The sequence below is a fragment of the Castor canadensis genome, chromosome 16 (assembly GCF_047511655.1).
Source record: "Castor canadensis chromosome 16, mCasCan1.hap1v2, whole genome shotgun sequence".
Lineage (NCBI taxonomy): Eukaryota > Metazoa > Chordata > Mammalia > Rodentia > Castoridae > Castor > Castor canadensis.
The window spans coordinates 63,584,001-63,604,795 of record NC_133401.1 but is presented as its reverse complement, the minus strand read 5'-3'; the positions used below and the strand labels follow the sequence as shown (position 1 = coordinate 63,604,795).

General features: G+C 44.3%; 1 long non-coding RNA gene across 2 annotated transcripts in view; it reads left to right on the top strand.

The window, feature by feature from the left end:
• LOC141418160 (uncharacterized) overlaps window positions 1-20,795 on the top strand; it is a 306,302-nt gene that overhangs the window by 199,762 nt on the left and 85,745 nt on the right. For both annotated transcript variants that reach the window (XR_012442868.1, XR_012442869.1), the window contains exon 2: window positions 10,839-10,939. This is a non-coding gene — a long non-coding RNA (uncharacterized lncRNA). The remainder of the gene's footprint in view (window positions 1-10,838; window positions 10,940-20,795) is intronic.

Sequence of the window (20,795 nt, the reverse complement as noted above, 5' to 3'; positions counted from 1 at the left end):
CTCTATCTCCATTATCTCCCATGTCTGCTCTCAACCTGGGGCCCTTGAGTTTGTGTGTCCAACCCTGTCTACTATGAGAGCTGCTCTTGGAGATCTCTTACTCCTAGTTGCAACTCTGGCCTCTTGTTCCCTTTTCCCAAAGGGTTGAGCTGCCCCGCCCCCCTTCAGAAGGCCTGACTGGATCATGACATCGAGTTTGTCTATGTGTCAGGAGAAATACTTTGGTACTGACTCTGCTGACCCTTGTCCCAAGCACAAGGCCTCTTTGCCTTGCCAGTCTGCCTAGCTCCCTAAGCAACATGTCAGGGTTTGGGGGGTGGGGCTGCAAATCCCCAGTTAGCAATGTACAAACTTCCTTTTACCTTCTAGGCCTAAATTCCTCCCAGAGACTTCATAGGAGCAGAGAGTGGCCAGTTGAAGGCAGGGTTTGGAGGTTCAAAACCAAGTATGTGAGCCATTTAACTGCCTAGAAACTCCCCACCCATCAACCACCAAATCCATCTGTCTAAAACCACTTGCCAGGATAAGTTTCATGACATTCCCACTCCTGGCTTCCCCCAGGAGTTTAGGTGAGGTCTGAGGCCAGGTGGAAGGAGAAGGAGACAGCCAAGGACTCAAAGGCCTTTCCCAGCAGCTCTGTAGATACTAATAGAAAAAGAAAAAAACAAACCCAGATTCATTCTCTAATTACCGGATTTTATTAGGGCCTGATTACATAATATGTCTAGGTTTACATACTCTCTTCACCTATTTGTCTAATTGGTGGTAATAGGCCTTGAGAGCCTCATGTTGGAATTACACATTGGGCTGAGGTTGGCAGGTGAGGCAATTTATTGTCAGCACAAACATGGGAGAACCAGAGGTCTCTGCACATTAAGAGGCTGCTACTGACAATTGTTGCTTTGTGTTAAGGGATTTGCAATCAGGATTGACCAGCATTTCAATAAAGAGACTCTAAATCACCAGGTGCCACAGCTCCAATAGAATCACTTGGTTTGGGTTCCCTGGGGTGGTCCTTTAGCTTCCCTGGGCCTGCCAAAGCTAGTTAAAATAGGTTGGGAAGGGAAAATGTTATTATTGTACAGAATAAATTGGGTGACAAATCTAATGCATTGGTTAGTGTACTAGGGTACATTAGGGTTCCAGAACCTGCCCTCTTAGCTCCCCCTTCTGCAGAGAGCAGAAGGCTCCAATCCCCGAAGGTGACTGCCTGAGAGGGTCCACAGTAGAGCAATGTAAATAACTGGAGGGGATGGTGTGACAGGGAGCAGGCATAGCATCTAGGCTGGGTGGATGCTCTATGGTTAAAGAGAAGCATCTCATCTATTCTTACAGTGCCCCTGGTGGTCAGGAGGAGTTATTGATGCATTTCCTCCTTGTCCCTGAGGAAGCTTGGAACAGGGACTTCTCTCACCTTTTCTGACTTCTTAGAGCTGGATGGTGTAGTTTAGCTGTTGGCAGTGATCTCTGCTGTTACTTTCAATAGTTAGTTTTTCCATTTTATTACCTAAATGTGTATCTAGTTTTCTAGTTTCTCTTTGATTTCTTGGTGAAAACAGAAAACCTCTTTATATACTGTCAGTGTCTTTTTGCAATACCAGTTTTCTTTCCATTCTGGTTTTTATTCATTTAACTTGGGATTGCTGTTTTGTTTGGTTCCTGCCAGCAGTTTGTCTGGCTTTTGGGGCCAGATTTTTTTTTTCCCCTTAGGAAAAAAATGTCATTATGTGCAGAGGGCAATTTCCCCAGATTCAGGAAACAAACTGATTTTCATGATTCAGATATTAAAAAGCATTTTTCTTTTGTTTTGTAAGTTTTTAATTTTTCTTTAGAAGAAATATTCAAATAGCTGTCTGTGTATGTCTTTCTGAAAGAATGACAGAAGCATGTAGTTTCATGAAATTTCATTATAATCTCCAGAGGACTAAAAGAGAGAGAGAGAGAGAGAGAGAGAGAGAGAGAGAGAGAGAGAGAGAGAGAGAGAGAGAGAAGCACACACATACATACATGTGCTTGGTAACTAATATGCTCTTTGGAATGATATGTGCATCACACACTTTTGAGTCTGTGATTTTTAGATCTCAAATCCTTTGAAACAAGGAGTGACAAGACAGGCCTCTATTCCAGGCTTATTGTGAGTGTTTCAAGGATAATGAGGTTGTCTCAACTGAGTGGAGTCCTTTTCTTTGCTTTATTTTTCAAGGTGTCAAAAATTGTTTTGCCTAAAATATTAGTATTCATTTATAGGCTTTAAAAATGAGTCCTACTTTGAAAGGAGAGTTTTAAATTTGAAATATGAGTTCTGTATAATGGTGCCTTGAAATCATTAACTGTCCCTTCCGTATTAATTGCAGGTATATCCATCATGGGGAACTTGTTTGTCATTAACGTGAGGGGGATGCAAAAGCAAGAGCTCTTGGAACCCCTCCAGGGGTATGGCTGTCACTCAAAACTTTGTCCTGGAATTGATCTGACCTCCGAAATGGGCTGTACCTATTGACAAAATGACAGTTTGTAGTTTTAACAAAGCTGAGTGGCAGTTTTATCGAGTAGAAAGGGAGTTCATTGGTGGATGAATCCACCAGGCAGATTTGGCCTTGAGCGATGCTTTTATGGATGAGTTTGAGGAGTCTGAGGTGTCAAAGGGCAGAGCTACTTGGAATCAATGTTTAGTGCCACATTTCTGCCAAAGATAGAGTTTATTTACAATGTAGCCCACCTGCCATAGGCATGGTTTGCTTAGGAATTGTGACAAAAACCATGGGTTTGTTTGGCTCTCTGGCTAAAGGAGTATTTATTTATCTATTATATATATATTTATATATTAATATCTATGTTATAAATGGATTTTAAAATACTTACACAGCCATCCTCCTCACAGGGGTTCTGTAGCTTCTCCTTATGAGCTATTGATTTATGTTCCATTGATTCCCTGTTGGGGCTGGTGCCTTTGCAATTTCACTCTTGTTCAGCTATTTTGCCTGTTACTCTAATCTAGGTCTAAAACACTTTCCAATAAAGGCGCTTCTTCAGTTGGAAGGGAAACCAGATCCACAGAGAGCCCTGGGGTATTTCCAATGGAAGGGCTTTGCCTCCTTCTGGAAATGTGTCTGCACGTGGCAGAGTGGGCCAGTGGCGAGAGTTTCTTTTTAAAATTAGTTTTTTGTTTCTGATTTAAGCCCATTGATTTGACAAAGGATGTCATCTTTTTGGTACAGATTGGGGAAGAAGGCCAGAGTTGAGTCTTCATTCTTGAAAACAAACAGCCTTAACTCCATTGTTGGTAAAGTTGCCCTACCTCCAACTCCCTGCCAGTCCCCTTGAAAATCCAAGGAATTTTCTACAGAATTTTCTTTACAATCTGGATATTGGAATATCCAATTTCTCTTCAAAAAATTCAGTCTTACAAACACCTATTGAGTGCCACTGCTGTAAAATTACCATGGAAACCCAATGGATTCTTTAACATACTCTGGGGAAATTGAGTTCCTACATCCCATTGACATTTCAGAGAGCAAGAAGGGTGCATCTCAGGCCAACTTACTTGCCTGCTTGCCTTTAGCCCAAACAGCAGAAAGGTGGAAACGGGTAGGAGAAAGTCTGTAACACTGATAATATGGCCTTTTATTCTGGGTGGTGTAATGTTCTCCTGGGGAGGAAGGGTAAGCAGCCAGGGCTTTGATTTCTACTGGAGCAAAGAGCTGAGTTCAGTTATAGCTGCCTCTGCTTGCTGGTGTCATCGCCCACACGCTCTGTGCCAGGGCAAGACCTACAAAGGGATGTCTTTCTACTTAGTGACAGCCTTGTCTGCAGCACCTTACAGCACAGCAGGGACTGTGGATTTCAGAAGATCAAAGTCTCGATTAATGAGACACTCATCACACAGTGGGAGCTAGGCTTGTCCCTGACACAGGAGCTAGACACCACAGAATCATGGTCCTGACCGGTCTTAGAGGAGCAGGGGACCCCATGCTGTTTGTTCTTAAGTAAGACCGTAGTTCCAACTGCACTTAGAAAAGTTCTAACTTAGAAAAGGGCAAGATGGGGCTGGCTTGTAAAATCATTGCAATGGTTGTAAACCTTTCAGTTGTAAGTAACCTCCTCTAAAATAAAATTAGCTTAATCCATGAAGGAGATTTACCAGTTCAGTTAACAGAAAAGTCCAGATATAAGTTCAGGTGAAGACTGACCCAGGAACTGAATGATGTCACCAAGAAAACCGTTTCTTGGGGCCACAGATTGGGCTTAAGCTAGCTGCCAGACATTCCTAGGACTGCCAACTTCCTTTGCCATGTCTAGCAGGAAGTAGGATCATGTTTGTCTCCTTTCCCAGCAGTCCTTGAAACCCTGATTGGTCTGGCTTGGATCACGTGTGACCACCCTGAACCAACCACTGATGGACAGAGGAGCCCATAAACGCTATCATTGGGGCATTGTTAGTTTCATGGAGCCAAATGGAAATGAACTATTTAGAGGAGAATAGATTCAGGAAGGCAAACAATAAATGTTTGCTACAGTTTCACAAAGGACATGGCTTGAGTTCAACCCATCTCTTTGCTCACTTGTGTCTGTTTGCAGATAATTCTAATAACAGCTTAGATTCATAAATGTCAGTAGCTACCATTTAGTTGAGAATTTGCCATTAGAGCTTAAAGAAGCCATATGTTAAGCACTTCAAATGCATTGCATTATTTAATCCTTACATAACTCCCTGAGATCATTATCATTCATCACCAACTTATCTTTTTTGAGAAGGGTTTTGAACTAACTGGCCTTGAACTTGCAATCCTTTCGCCTTGAAAATGCTGGGATTACAGGTGTACACTACCCATCAGTCTTTTTATACAAGTAGAGAAATGAAAGTCCCAAAAGTAGTAAATAGAGCTAGCAGCATTCAAACCTAGCTCTGTGACCTCCAAAGTCACAGAGCATTTAAAGGCATAATACAGAACCACCGTGTTCTACACAGTTCATGGTAAAGATTTTCCACTGGCAAAGGATAAGAGTCTTATTCTATACCCTCTAGCCTTTCTAGAGCCGTGCTCTCCAGTTCCTGGATTCCAGACCTGGTCTTATCACTAGCAGCCCTCAGACCTTGGGTCCTTTCCTTCCCCTGATCCTCAGCCACCTTGTTTGGTAAAGAAGAGCTTTTATTCCATGGTCTCTGGGAGTCTCTCCACCTCTGACAGCTCAGGACTTCCCAAGTCTGAGCTGTATTTGATTTTTTGCTCCTGGGAGGCAGGAGGTTTTTTTTCCTCTGGTATACTTCTTCCTGGGAGAGATAATTCCTTTAATAGGTTATTGTTTTGGCCCTAAATGAAAGGAATATTAAAACATTTTCTTTGCTAATCTCAGAGAATCTGAAATCTATAAACAAATCATGCCTGAGGATGACTTGTCAATGGGATGATGGTAAATCCGCTTGAGATGTGTCACCTTTCAGCCTGTGGCCTTTGATCTCGCCTTTGTGTGCCTGTCACTTAGGTCGATACTCCGCCTAAACAGCTCACCCTGCCATGCTGCGGAGCCCTCGCAGCCTCTGATTCACAGGGTCAGATGGAAAGAGGCACCTTCTCTCCCACCCCTTTATCCCCAGAGAAAGAAACAGTTGTTTTCAGTGGCCACTTTTGCACTTATTTGGCTTACCATCCTGACTTCCCTTCTACCTCTGTCTCCTTAGACCCATTCTCTGAGGACTGAGGGACCCATTGTCTAGTACAAAGGGTGCCACGCACTTTTGTCTGTTGCTCTGTGCACCAACTTTGTATTACTGCTTTAAGTGCCCAGTGGCAATGCTTCTGAGATTTCACTTCCCATCCATGTGTGGGTGTCTCCACCACCAACCTTGAAAATAGCTTTTGTTTTTTTATATATCATTTCCTTTTTGGCTTGAGGGACATTAATTTTTCCTCTCCATGTACATCTGCCTTAGGGTTGTGAATGGTGTGCTCAGCTGGCATCCACAAGGCTTTCAGGAAGCTGGGCTGGAGGGGAATGAGGTGACACTTCTCCTGACAGTGACTGTTATGCCCAGTCCTGATGTCTGTCTGCTTAGTGCACTCCACAGTGCAGCTCTGCTTGTTCCTTGGCATCCTTTGGCCCAACCATCAGGATGATTGACTGTATTCATATGCAGATTAATGAGCTGCTTGGTTGCCATGTGGACCTGCCAGAAGTAAGAGGGCTCAGGTGTCCACAGTTCTGATATAGTGACCCCACACACATGGGAAGGCCATGGAGGCAAAACACCTTGTTTGAATTTCACCTCTGTGGGACCATGTGCTCACTCCATTATGAAGTAGGACTGTTTGTCTGATGGAGGTGATGGCCCTAGAGGTTGGAGCTTGATGGAGTCTTCCAAAAATGTCAGAAGCCAACTCTCAGGTAGGGAGTGTAGCATTGAATGTGTCTCTTAAAGATATAAATATCTTCTAAGCCGTATCTTCCCTCCACCCTCAGTGATGAGGACTGGTACAAAGAGCACACTGGTGCTTGTGCCCTTCTGAGTTGACTTTGTAAAGAATGGCCTGGGGATAAGGACACACCTGAGGAGGGAGTGGACACCCAAGTTTTATTACAACAGGCTGAGGCTCCACGTTCCTACCTGGGAGAGACGTGCCCTGTGGTCTGTGTGGGCTCTCTGGCTCCCACTGTTGGTGCTCTTCCTGCTGGCGTTCTCATTCCCTGGCTGCTGTGGGTGGTGGCTGCTGACAGGCCACAGCTCTCTAGCTATTGCCTTGGCCAAATGGGAGCTACCCTACCCAGGAAATTTTGCTACTTCTCCCATCCCTAGGTAGGGGATAGTGCATAGTCGATGACTGACTAACAAGGGATACAAAGGCTAGGCCACTTGCCCTTAGGTGCCAACTGAGGGAGAATTTATGCTTCAGAGCAGGCCAGAAGTCAGACAGAACCTAGATTCTAGTTGTGTCCTCATTCTTGTGTGTTTACTGTTCTACCTGTCCTGTTTCCTCACACCCTTTCTCTGGAGAATACTTGCTTAGTAAACTACACCAACCCAAATCCTTGTCTTCAGTTCTTCTTCCAGGGAGTCTGACCCAAGATTCACAGTCACTGTTAAATAGGATCACATCATGAGCACTGGATTATTATTTGGAAACCTGTGCCGACCCATTCCCCATTTTTGCTTCCCCTTCCTTTCTCTTTTTCCTTCCTTTGTTGTTTCATGTGCTTGCAATACATGGTATGCTCACCTTATTCATGGAATTATTACATGCAGTTTTGATCAAAAATAGTAAGTTTAAAAAAAAATCAAAAAAGTTTTTTCCAGTAACAAAAATTTTAAATTTATGCCTACATTACCCAGCTCAGTTAATGTGGAGAAGCTCTAGTCAGTTCTGAGTTATCATCCATTGTATTTAAATCATCGTGTGATTTGCTGAGTGTTTCCTTGACCACATTTTGTGAAAACATGCCTCCCCAAAATCCAATGGTACCCAAAAAGCAACAGAAAAGTTATGGCGATCCTTCCAAGCCAAAAGGGTGCATAATGTACTTAATTGAAGTGATAAAGTGAAAATTTTAGATATATTATCAGGTTTATGCCACTTTATAATGGCAGAAGTTGGGCCATTTTATGGGAAAAATGAATCAAGCATTCACACTACAGTACTGAACTCTACGCAGCCTGAGCATTTAAGGTTTTTCCTCCATGTCTTCTTGGAACCATGTACCTGCAGATACCAAGGATCTATTGTATACTCAATTACCTGTTCATTCGCCTATCCATCCATCCTTCTACCTATCCATTCATCTAGAGTCTGATCTGAAAACCTTTGAACATAGATTTTTCCTGGGTGAAGACTTCTTGGGGCTACCTAACTTACTAGGCTTGGCTGGGGCCATTGCTTCCAACCCAAGCTGCCATCCAGTGTGGGCAAGGGACTTGTGGATCCCACATCGACACAACTTTTAGCTCACTCTACATTTCACGAACTTGTTTTCCTAGAGGTTCACCACCTGGCCCCAGGTGCTGGCAGGAGCAGAGTGGGGAATATTTTTCACTTATAAATGGTGTAGGAAAAATTGAGGTGAATTACCCGGCTGCTGCGTGAGTGCTTTATTGATTACAGAGCACCAATCAAATTAGCTGTCAGAAGAGAATGCAGATGGCACCATGTGGAATGGATTTTCTATATCGCCTAATTGCATTATTTCAATCAGTGGGTGAACACTGAGTGGCCTGTGGTGGGGTTGGGGGGGTGGTGGGGCGAGCTGACATGCTGTCTACACCAGACTTAAGATATAGGCTTGAGTATCATGAGTGTTTTAATATCAAAATTGAGGCATTAACAAAATGAATCTGGATTGCTTTATGGATTCAGGGCAGGGCAGCCTTCAGGCATGTGTTTATAGGACAGCATGCCTCCCCCACACTTAAGAGTTGGGAGATGTGTCAGTCCCATGCAAGAAGATTGGAACAACCAACTCTCTTCCACTTTTCAAAAGTGATATTGCTTAGTATATAAGAGCTTATGTGCTGGTCCAAACCTTAGCTCTCCTCCTTACTACCTGCGTGCTCTTTGGCAGACTGTACCTTCCTCATAGGAGGACGGCATTATTTTAAGGATGAAAGGAAATGTGTGTGAAAGGAGGTTGTGGGGTTGGAGGCATGGCTCAAGTGGTAGAGGCCTGTCCTGCAAGTGCAGAGCCCCTGAGTTCAAACCCTACAGAACAAAAAGAGGAGATTGAGTATCCAGTGCTTAGCACAGTACCTGTGACACAGTTGGTGCTCAATGAATGTGAGGTCTTTGTCCTGAGGGCCATTGCCTTTCCTTCAGGCACTTGGAAACATAGAAGGGCTCCCCAGTTAGATTGTACAATGGCTACTTTAATGATAAGAAACAGCTAAATGCCTCATTTCTGCCCTTTTCAGAAATTCTCTTGCCAGGGTGAGTGAAGTTTGGTTTGGATCCTCTTTTCATGGGACCAGATAAACATGGGGGTCTTCCCAAAGAACCACTATTCTCTGGTGGTGGTAGGTTTGCTTTTGTAGCTCTTCCTCATCTACCACTCACTGTGGTGGGCTCAGTTCCCTGATAAGGCAAGGCCCACTCAATCACAAAACCACTTAAAATAATCAAAGTCCTCATTGGGTTTTAGGCTGTGTGTGGCTGATTCTTGGAGGATCTGCAGTTTGTGATCATTTGCACTTCTCTCTGGGTTGTGGTATTCCAAGTGACTTAAAACTTGGGTCTAACAGGAATTTGGAATTGGTGCTCAGTGAAAAGAATGGCAGATGCTTTGTAGACAGCTGAGCAGCCATGCTTTTGCCTGGCAGTCGTGGGCTCTGCAGGTGCAGCTGCCTCTTCTTGGGGGTGGGGCTGGCTAAAGACAGTTGATCAGTGAACCCTTGTGAAGCCCATACCAGCAACTTCTCTCTGCTTTGGGGCTTCTGTAGACCCTAATCAAGGGTCATCACAAAGTTCTGGGAAGAAAGAGCTGGGCAGGAATGAGGAGGAAGGTTGGGGCCCTAGTCTAGGCTCTTTACCTCATTGAAGTAAAAGCTCCATTTATCAGTGTCCTTGGGCCAGAGGTGGCCTCCATGATTCCTCTGTACCATTCTTACAATTCTGGGGTCTTCTGGCTATCCATATTATAGTCACTTGCTACTGTCATAAAACGAAATCCTTCCTTTCACCTCTGAGAACTTTTTCCTTTCTTGGACAAATGCATTACCTCCCTGAGAAGAATGGAGGTGGCAGGTAAGGGGCAACAACCATAGGACAGCATTGGGCACAACTTGCCACTTAGAGAAGCAAAATAAGTTCTTTGGGTCAGAAGAACAGCTAATGTCATGTCCATGGCCAAGTGCAGTGGGGGTGGTGGAGGTTGAGGGGGAATTGGGGGCATGTTCAAGTCTGAAGACTCATGAGTGTGACCCATCCTCAGCTGCTGGGGACACAAATGTGTCCAGGTCATCAGAGGAGAGTCTCAGCCCACCTCCTTCTCCATGCCTTTCACAGGTGGAGACCAAGGTCTGAGACTTGAAATGTCCTTGTAATGAAACACACACCCACAAGCAAAGCCCCGTAAGTCCACAGTCCAGAACTCTTCAGAGAGAAAATGCCAAGGCAATCTAATTGGGAAGTCCAATAAGTCTCTGTGCTCTGGGACCATATATCATGAGAGAGAGAGAGAGAGAGAGAGAGAGAGAGAGAGAGAGAGAGAGAGAGAGAGAGAATGAGAATGAACACAAGGATGAAAAGTAGAAACCTGGTGACTTTCTCCTTCTGACTTGGCAAGGGTCTCAGGTGAAGGCAGCCTGCATGGATGTGGACCAAATGCTTTTACTCAATAAACCAGAGACAGGTTGAATGCTTCCCAAGAACCATCTGGTTCCTCCAAGCTCAGAAAAATGTAGACACTCTGGAGAAAGGCCCCTGGGGTATCCCCAGCCCCTCATTCTGCACACAGTGAAACTCCTGTGTTCTCTGTGGGCAGATCTCCAGTGATGGAATGCTGACTTCTCCTACAGTCAGCCTTTTACTTGGTTGGACCCACGATCAACACTGACAAAGCTGGAGTCCCAGGGAGTGTGCTACTCCCTGGGAGCCAAGCCACAGGATGGAACGCAGCAGATCACAGATGCAGGCAAGGGACTGGGTGACAAGAACCAGAAGGGCCAAGTGCCTGAGCATTTTGTAAGTTCTGGCTCCACACAGCCTCAGTCTCTTGCTAGTTACCTATAAAGGTGGTGAGCAAGCACATAGGATGTGTTTTGTACATGCAGGAGTCAAGAAGGAAAAAGGTGACAGGCAAAAAGGCCAAGGCCAGCGATCTGGCATATGATAACCAGGGCTCCTTTCTTCTCATAGAACAGACGAAATAGAAGAAATAAAAGTATTATAGAGGAAAACATGGAGGTGAGAGAAGACACATGTGTGCAAGTGGAAGCGCCCATCATATTCCAGACAGGGTAAGTGAAAGGAGCTCTGTATCCAGCTGTTGCCTTGTTGCATTTGAAAATTTTCAAACCTATCAAAGTAGAGAGTACAGGAAGTCATCCCTTGTGCCTATCAACCACATTTTAGCAGTCATCAAAATTTTGTCACATTTGCTTCATCCCCTTTTCTTCTTTCCATTTCTTCTTTCTGTTTCTGTTATTCTAATTTTTGCTAAACTATTTTAAAGCAAATCTCAAATACCATATTATCCTCTAAAAAGTGGGTATTTTCTCACCTAGCTACAGTACCGTTATCGTATCTAATACATTTAACAAAAGTCTTTGGTATTGTCTCATACTTACCAACAGTACAGATTCCCTGAATGTTTAAAAATGCTCTTTGAATTGGTTTGTCTTAGTCATGATGCAAACAAAGTCCGTATGTTATATTTGCTTTGGTGGTTTTAAGACATGTCCTCAAATTGTTTGACATTCCTTTGTTCAAAAGATGAAGACTAATTTCCTTCTGGAATATAAGCTAGATTCAGGGACTTGCTCTTACTAAAGAATGGGGCAACTGGGCACCAATGGTTCACGCCTGTAATCCTAGCTACTCAGGAGGTAGAGATCAGGAGATTGTGGTTCGAAGCCAGCCTGGGCAAGTAGTTTGAGAGACCCTATCTTGAAAAAACCCATCAAAAAAAGAAAAGGGCTGATGGAGTGGCTCAAGTTGTAGGCCCTGAGTTCAACACCAAGTACCGCAAAAAAAAAAAAAAAAAAGAATGGCACAAAAGTACATGACTTCCAAAGCTGGGCCATGGAAGCCCAGTTCTTACTCCAAATTTGGAGAAGTCTTTGTGTGGTGGTGGGGTGGGTGGGGGAAGCCGGTTACCACACATGAGGCCATTCAAGCAGTCTTTAGATACGTCCATACAGGGAGGCACTAGGTCTGCTGCTGGCACACGGTATTAACGCATCAGCCGTGAGAGTAAGACCCCTTGGAAGAGTATCTTAAGTTCTTGTAATGCCTTTAGGTGAGGCCAAGCCCCAGCTCACACCTTTACTGCAACCTCAGGAGATACTCAAGCTGCACAACCCCAGTTCACTCACCTCTGAATTTCTGGCCCGCAGAAATTGGGAGACAATAGAGTTCATTATTGTTTTAAGGTGCTACGTTTCGGGATAATTTGTCATGTCATGAGAGGTATGCTAGGTAAGGTCTAGAGCCCAAATTGCCCAGGAAGGAGTGAAATTAATGACTGGAGCATAGGGAAGCCACGCATGGAACGGAGGGCCAGCTGGTGAGCCAGAACCAGTGACACACTGTGAGAAGTCAAAGTCATTTTCATCAACCTTCTCTAAACTGGCAGGGTCTGGCCATTTTTCTGAGGCAGTTCAGGTGGCCTCCTCCTTTAGGACTATATGGTTGGAGGTGGTGATGGTGAGCTCGGGGGTTGGGCTGGACAAGTAGAGAAGAAAATCACATTATTGTGGCAAAATGCATGCTATGGAGCAGAGCAGGCAGCAGGAAGTGAGAGTCTATTCCAAAACAGGCGGAGGGGAGCCCAGGAGCACATGTGCAAAAGGAAGCAATGACATGGGTGAGAGGGTGGTTTTTGTTGGGCAGGAGAGGGGGAACAGAACCAGCTGATGGATGGCTTTCTAAAGGTTTCTTACCCTCCTCTAGGAGCTAGACTATGTAAAGGGAGTTGTGAAAGTAGGCCCAGACATGTGCAGAGAGCAGCCTTCCATTTCTGCCCGGTGTCTCTTTCACAGGGGTCTTTAGGGTCCCTGACTGTGGAAACCCCTGTGTAGGGCCATCTTCCTCAGGGCCACAGTGCAGGTCTAGCAGTGGTCAGTCTATAGGCCTAGGCTGGTACCCTCCTCCATGATGCCTCTTCTCCCCCATCCCGCTAGTCAGCAGGCCCAGAAGGCCCTACTAGGTGGCTGTAGACTGCCCCACAGAGGGTTTCCTGGCCTCCTGGGTTGGTGTGGCCTTCACAGTACAGGAACTTGGCTCTGGATGGATGTTGGGGGATGGTGTCCCACCTCAGGCACAATGGGAAACATTCGAGTTGGGTCACTTAGTACCACTGCCAGGTGGAGGTCAGGTACTTATTAGATGAGGCTTGGGTTGGGGTCTCTACTGCCCTATGAAAGGGGCTAGGAGAAGCTCTAGAATGGCTAGCTTCTTAGAATGAATGAGAAGAGAAGGAATGCCAACTTTAGAGATATTTAGAAAATGCAGATTTCTTGGAGTAAATCTCTTGCCAGATTTAATAGAAAGCTGTTATACCCTCACAGATAGAGCCTGCCTGCTTGTTAGCTGAGCTTTTCCCTGCTTGCTTGGGGTGATGCTCTACAACTCAGGGGGAGCCTGTCCCCCTGCCAGCCATCCCTCTGGTCTGCTTAACCTCTTTTCCTGTTTTCTTCATTGCTTCTGTCAAGAAGTGGTATAAAGATATTTGTGACCCCTTGGCTCCCTGGCCTCCCACTCTAGCCATTCTGTGAATTTCCAGACTGTTTTTTTGTCTCTGCTCATGTGTAAACCCCCAGTTCATCAGCATTCTGAGAAACTGCCCTCATGCTTTCTGGATGTTATGTGGAAAGACAGAGGGACCAGGTGTTAGAGTCTCTGAGCTATAAGTTTGTTGTGTGGCCTGTGGGTGTTCAGAAAGCAGCTGTTATGTAGCCAAATGTCCACTTCCACTCAAGGACCAAGATGGGAACCCTAACTTCTCTGGTTTTCTGTAATATTTTCTTTTTTAAGTTAGCTCTTTTGTCCATGTAGGATGCTGTGTATACTGACTAAAAGTGTCTTGTTATTTTCCAGAGTATGGCTGACTTGCTTTATGTCCATCCCCGCTTTACCCAGGGTGTGTCCTGCTCATTTCTGACTATGAATGAGAATGGGCTGTTATTGAAGTTTCCATGACAGTGATGAGTTGGTCTCCACCTCCCTGAGAGAGTTTACCAGTGTATGAAGAAAGATATGCCCAGCTAGGTGCCAATGACTCACTTATCTGATAAGGACCAGGGTAGTCCTCTGGCCCTAATGTGTCTTAGACAGGTATAGAGACTGTTCTCAGGGGCTAACTCCTGGCTCTTAAGCTCCCTGAGTACACCCAAGGCATCATATATCCCCTTTGTGGTCTCATTTCCCATTCATTTTGCTTGTTTGTTTCATTTTCTTCTTTTCAAATTCTACTGTGTTCTCTAATTGCTCTAGAAACTGGACAGATGGGCTGGTTTCTTTAGCTGAGAAAAACTCTAAAAATCATCTCAAAGTCAATGGGAGGTTCAAATGTGTCAGTTAACATGCATGCCTCTCCTTGATGTCTGCTTTGCCATCATAAGAGCTTTCTATTCCCTGTAAGCCATGTGGGCCTGGCTACACTTCCCGCTAGAAGATGCCTAGCAGCTTTGCCAGACATGATAGAAGGGGACCATTGTCAAGGAATGATAGCTAGAATATGTTTCCCATCTTGGGTAGAATCAGAGGTGATTTAGGCTGGGTAACGAATACCAGGTCATCCTGCCCCACTCCTGCACTGCACAACTGTGGGACTTGAGGTCGTGGAGGGCAAACGATGTCCTGGTGAGGGGAGCCCAGTTGTGAGGCTAGAGCTCTTACTCCCTGCATTGGGACTCTTTACTCCTGCCCTGGAAATAAGAAGTGGATTAGGGTATATCTTCTCATACCACTTGGACACCTGGTCCTCAGTCCCATGCCTCAGAGCCGCATTCTGTTTACATAACTGGAATCCAGGCCTAAAACAGGCCTCACCACTCAGGCTAACTTCATGTTAACTTTATCCAGGCTGTACTGTCACAGTCCATTTACTAGCTGTAAGTGGACAAGTGTTCTACCAGATGACTAGGTGTTCATGTTGCCGTGGCCATGCATAAGGCCATGGAACCACCCTGTGAGGTTGTTTGGTGAGACCCAAGTGAGAGTCTGAAGTGTTGGGTGTGCTTAGGGATATTCCCACTGAGCTCACCTCTCTGATACCTGGCTTTAGAAGAAAAGCCCAGAACCAAGTTTTTAGAATCTAACATCTGACCCTCTGGACTGGGGAATGGGGACATAGGAAGGATACGACTGCATCTCTTTGTAAATCATATAATCTTGAAATTTTCCTTCTTTTTCTCTTCTCCCCTCATTTAGTAGGGTGTGTTGGTGGTAGGTAAATTTACCATTTTGTCTGTAGGTGGTAGAATATCGAGGTGGGAGGAATGAATGTTACCCAGAGATCTTGGGCTTGAAGTTGAAAGTGGTAACTAGAAATGACTTGGGACTGTTTCCTCTTGGGAAGGGTTGAGATGCTAGTGTTAGGTGGGATTTTTTAAAATGTGTGTGGGAATCCTCTACAAGGAACATTTATTGGGTGCCAAACACGTGCTAAAACTTCACATGCATTATTTATTTACGCCTCCTAACAACTCTTAATAGGGATATTATCCTTGTTTTACTGATGAGGGGAGAATCATATCAAAATTTAAAGACATCATTAGTCAAACCAGGATGTAAACCGTGACACCTGCCTTCAAAGCCCTTAAGTTATATGACTTTCTGGATAGGTTTTGTGTGTGTGTGTGTGTGTGTGTGTGTGTGTGTATGTGAGAGAGAGAGAGAGAGAGAGAGAGAGAGAGAGAGAGAGAGAAAGAGAGAGAATATATGTCCATGTTCACTGATGTTCATATGCTGCCATACATGTGTCAGGGAAGCCAAGGGATTACATGCGACGAGGTTCTGTATTTCAGATATGTGGCATCTCTTTTCTTTTTTCTGGTAAGAGTACCCCTCTTGTTTTGGGGGATCTTTCCCTACCAAATTACAGAACTGTTGCTCACAGCTGTATCATATGGCTGAACTGGGTCTACTAGACGCTGTTCTATGGATTTGGAATCTAGAGTGGAGGGTTGTATGCCAAGGAAGGGGCCCATGAACTCATGTATTCTAGGATAGTTTCTGGCCTGCTCTGATTCCTGTCCTGTCCTGTCCTTGTCCCCAGCCCTTTGTGATTCTCTGAGCTATGTTTTGTTCTCATAAATTCCTTTCTTTTATTTTTTCTTTTTTGTTCCCTTTCTTCATTTCTCCTTATTTTATCCCCTCCTTCCCTGTTTCTGATGTACTTGCTTACAACTAATGAATGTTATCTGATACCTTCCCCACCTCTTTTTTTCCCCTCAATTGTCCAGTGTGGTTACAGACCATTGTGTCTCTAAGTCGCTTCATACCATGTTGCCATTCCCAAGAGGAAAAATGCCATGTGAAGGACAGGTGCATGCCACACAGACTGACTCCAGTTTCCTTTAACAAGGTTCTCCCCTTCAAGGCCTGTGGTGCTGTCTTCTTTTCTCTTTCATCTTTCAGTTCTGTCTCTTCATTTTGGGGGCATCTCTCTTAGGAAGCATGGAGTCCTGCTTCCACTGATAAACTTGGGGCTACCTTATTTAGAGTAGAGTGCGTTCCTCTGGGGAGGTTTTCTGGGGCTGCTGCCCTAATTAAGGCATACAGTTCCCTGGGTTTTCTTACTGCAGAGGCACTGACTGAGAACCTGCATCTGGGAATGTTGTTTTGTAGCCCAGGCTAGCCTTGTATTTGTGATCCTCCTGCTGCTGCTTCCTGAGTGCTGAGACTATAGGCATGCACCACCAGTGGGGAGAGTTTTGCTCTGAATAGTCGCCATCCTGGTGCTTGAGCAGTTGTGGCTGCTTGGCTACACAACAGCTATTTGCCAAACACTCATGATCTGATGTGTGTCCCAGGCTGTTCTCAGCCTGGGAACATATAATCTGTTTTGTGACCGGACATTCCAGCTCTCTCTCGGCAGCCTGGAGTGCCATCTCTTCTGAGGCCCACCTCACTCTGAGTCAGGCTGTGACAAAAGGTCCCAGCTCACCTTGATCCTTTTCACCTTCTCATTTTCTCCTTGTGTGCAAAAAGGTCAGCTACACCTGTCTGTAAGTTGCCATTGCTCCTCTTTTCTCGCCCCTTCCCCACTAGACCCCTAGTTTCTGGTGGGGCTTCAAGAGCTGACAGGGGCGTCCTCTAGGCTAGGAACGGTCCTAGTCCTCTTGTCTTCCTGAATGCTGGGTCCTGGAATCCTCTGCCTGTCTCCATCCCCTTATTGTCTTATGGTGCTGTATCTTAAGGGTTTACTTCAGCTGTCTGAAATAGGTTGGCCTCTGATTCATACTGAACTGTCCTTTTTAAGCTAGAGGGGATTGATTCCAGGGCCCAAATTTGAGATGTCTGTATCCAGCTTCACAATCTTGTTATTGGTCTTAGTAGCTAAGATGTTAGTTTGGTCTCTACCTGTTCTGCCCTGAAGAGGTTCCTTGTCCTACCTTGACCTTGTAGGGCCAGTAAGCCCCCAATAACAGTCCATGGTGACTGCTCCCCAGGAGCCCATGAAATGCTGGTGATTTTCAGCTGCAAGACTTCCGAATGTGTTGACTATATAGACACAGCCCTGGCAAGATGAGTTCTTCAAAGAGGAAGAGAAAGTCATGTTTTTTTTTTTTTCAGTCTAAACTGACATTCTGGACTGCCTGCTATAATTCCTTAGCCCCTTAGGAAGTAGCCATCTGTATTTCAGCTTCTACTGGGATCAAGCTAAATCTCCTTAGAGCATTAAAATGCCTTTTGTTGCAAAGTTTGGTGCCTATTGGAGCTTTTCCATTTCATTTTCTGTCCTGCTACTTCTGAAAGCTGATGGCTCTTTGGGTTTCTGTATCTTCTCTTTGTCTGAGACATAGTTAGCTCTGGATGTGGGATGTGGTTTGTATAATATAAAGACATGATTGAGAATAAAGTGATAGTTCCCCACCTGCCACCTGACTTTCGAATGCAGAGTTAACACACTGACATGCCACTGGTTTCAATTTGCGGCTTAGGAATAATTCAAACATTAACATCGGAGGCTTCAGACTTTGAAAAAAAGGAACTACTTTCATATGAAACAGGGTTTTATCTTGCATGTGAAGTGGCGATGTGCCTTTCTTAATTTCATTCAGCAAAGGGGGGGGGTAAAAGAAAGAATCATTCAAACTGGCTTTATTTTCATTATTTGAAGTCTGATTGCTTTTTACAAATTGAATCCCTCCATTCCTTTTAGAAGCAGAAGGTGTATTATCCAGCTGGGATCTTCTTCTGCCCAAGGAGCGCTATTCAGAGCCTCCTCCCCTCCTCTCTTGAGTCTATCCCTTTATTATTTTAGCATACACGATAGCAAAATATGTTAAAGTCCACCACAGAAAGGATCGTCTGACAGAAACGCCACCAGAACCACACAGAAACCCTTTGCATCTTCTTTTGGCTCATCTATGGTGCCATAAGACATTCGGATAACATGAGTAGCAGTAACATGACAGACAAAGATAAAGCCTCCCTTCCCTGGGGATGGCAACCCACCAGCTTTGGGACCACCTTGGTGAAAGGAGTGTTTGCAGGGACTGTCAGCTGTGCTGTGCTCTTGGGGACAATGCCATCCCTTAACCCTAGGTACACCCAGGGTCCAGCACAGCTGAGTCTGGTAGGATCTAGTAAGGGCTTGTGAGAGGTGTGGCTGAGGCTGGAGAACACAACCACTTTCTAACCTAATTTTCCTCTTGTATATGAGTGGATGAGATGGGCTTAGACTCAGGAGTCAGGCAGAGGACACTGACTTACTCATATGGGTATCAGTTCCACTTTAGCTTCCCCCTGATATTTTTGTAACTAATAGTGAGCCGAACTGCTCAGCATTCTGGAGAAGGTAAAGGTTATAACTACTGTCTGATCATATTGTATTTAGCTGACTTGGTCTGGAATCTGGTCTTTAGAACAAAGACCAAGGGTAAAAGATGGCAGGAAGTGATTATCCTTTAAAGTTTTATCTCATGAATGATATGAATGCTAACAAAATTCCTAAACCAGACCTGTTGTTTTCCCCAAACTGGGTGTCCCCATGTCCACAAATGGAAGTCCACCTGATACCCAGCATGAGACAAACTGCCTTTTCCATGTGACTGACCGATTCTGGAGTTATGAAGGCAGCTTTGAACACCCCCCAATACCTCTTTTCTCAAATCTTGTGAAGGGTGCTCTTCACCCTTCACAATGTCTGTGCTGACATTGGCACAGAGCTTCAGCCTCCTCCAGATCCCATGCCCTTTGTAGAGTTTTGTTATCACCCTGTCCATTTCTGCGAGTGCCAGTGTGTGGCCCAGGCCACCTCGCCCAGAGCTGAGAATGTTCCCACTGGCAACTCCAGGCTGGGAGCCAGGACTTGGTAAAAGACAGAGAGAGGCAGAGACAGGCCTTTGCAGGTTCATTGTCTCTTCGATTAACAATTCCAAATTATGACATGAATGTCTGAAAGATACTCCTCTCCCAAACAAAACAAACCACAGATCCGAGGAGTGGGAGGCTCACGGAGAACAGATCTCTGTGCCTAACAGTCATTTACTGACAGAACAGCACTGCATCTCGGTAATAGGCCATTTTCCCCATCACTGCACAGAACTAACCAACCTCCAACTTACATCTAAGTTTTCATCTCTGGATCTAGTTTGAGCTTATTTTTCCCTTCCTGGTAAAATCAAAACAGTGAAACTTACTATACTTCCAAATATCCTCTAAAATGGTATTCTAAATTTTATATAAAATAAAGCCCCAGAATAGCTAAAACAATTTAAAAAGAGAACATGTTGGAGGGCTTATAGTACCTGATCGTAAGACTTACTGTAAAGTTATAGTAATCAAGATCATGTGGTGTTGACATAAATATAGACGTGCAGATCATCAAAACAAAATAAGAGTCAAGAAACAGACCTTTGCATATTGCGGTCAACTGATTTTTAACAAAGATGCCAAGGTAATTTGATGGAGAAAGGATAATCCTTTCAACAAATGGTGCCATAACAGCTGGGTGCTCACATGGAAAAAAAAAATGAAACTCAACCTTTATCTCATGCCTTAGACAAAAATTAACTCAAGCTGGATCATAAGCCCATATGTAAAGGCTAGCACTATAAAACCTTCAGGAAAGAAAAAGAGAAAATAATCATGACTTTGGATAGTAGAGATTCTTAGACCACAAAAAGCATGAACCAGTAAAAGATAAAACTGGTAAATTTTGATTTAATCAAAACTTAAATCCTATGCTTTAAAAAAGATACTGTTAATGAAATGAACAACCCAGATATTGAGGGGAAATTTGTTCAGTATTTGTTACAAAGATCTTGTATTTGGAGCCAGGTGTGTAATTCCAGCTATGTGGGAGGTGAGATAGGGAGGACTGTGGTTTGAAGCCAGCCTGGGCAAAAAGTTAGTAAAATCCATTTCAGCCCACAAGCCTGGCATGATGGTGCTTATCTATAATCCCAGGTATGTGGGGGGTGTAGATAGAAGAATCACAGTCCAAGGCAGACCTCAGGCAAAATATGAGACCTTATCTGAAATAAAAAATAATTAAAGCAAAAAATAAAAAGGGGGCTGGAGGCATAGCTCAAGTGAAAGAGTGCCTGCCTACCAAGCTCAAGGCCCTGGGTTCAAACTCCAGTACTACTACCCCAAAAAGCAAAAAAGAGCTTATGTTTATAATGTATAAAGAACATCTACAACTCATGCCTTTGTAGACAGAAACTCTCATTGTAAAAAATACATGGGCAAAAGATTTGAACAGGTACCTCATATGCATATATACAGGTACCTCATATATTTTCATAAGAAAATATATGAACAGACATTAAGCACACAAAGGATGTCCAACGTGATCGGTCATCAGGAAAATGCAAATTAAGACCAAAAGGAGATAACACTGCAGATGCATTAGAATGGCTACAATTAAACAATTTTATTCTGTATTGAGAGGATATGGAGCAAGTAGCACTTTCAAAC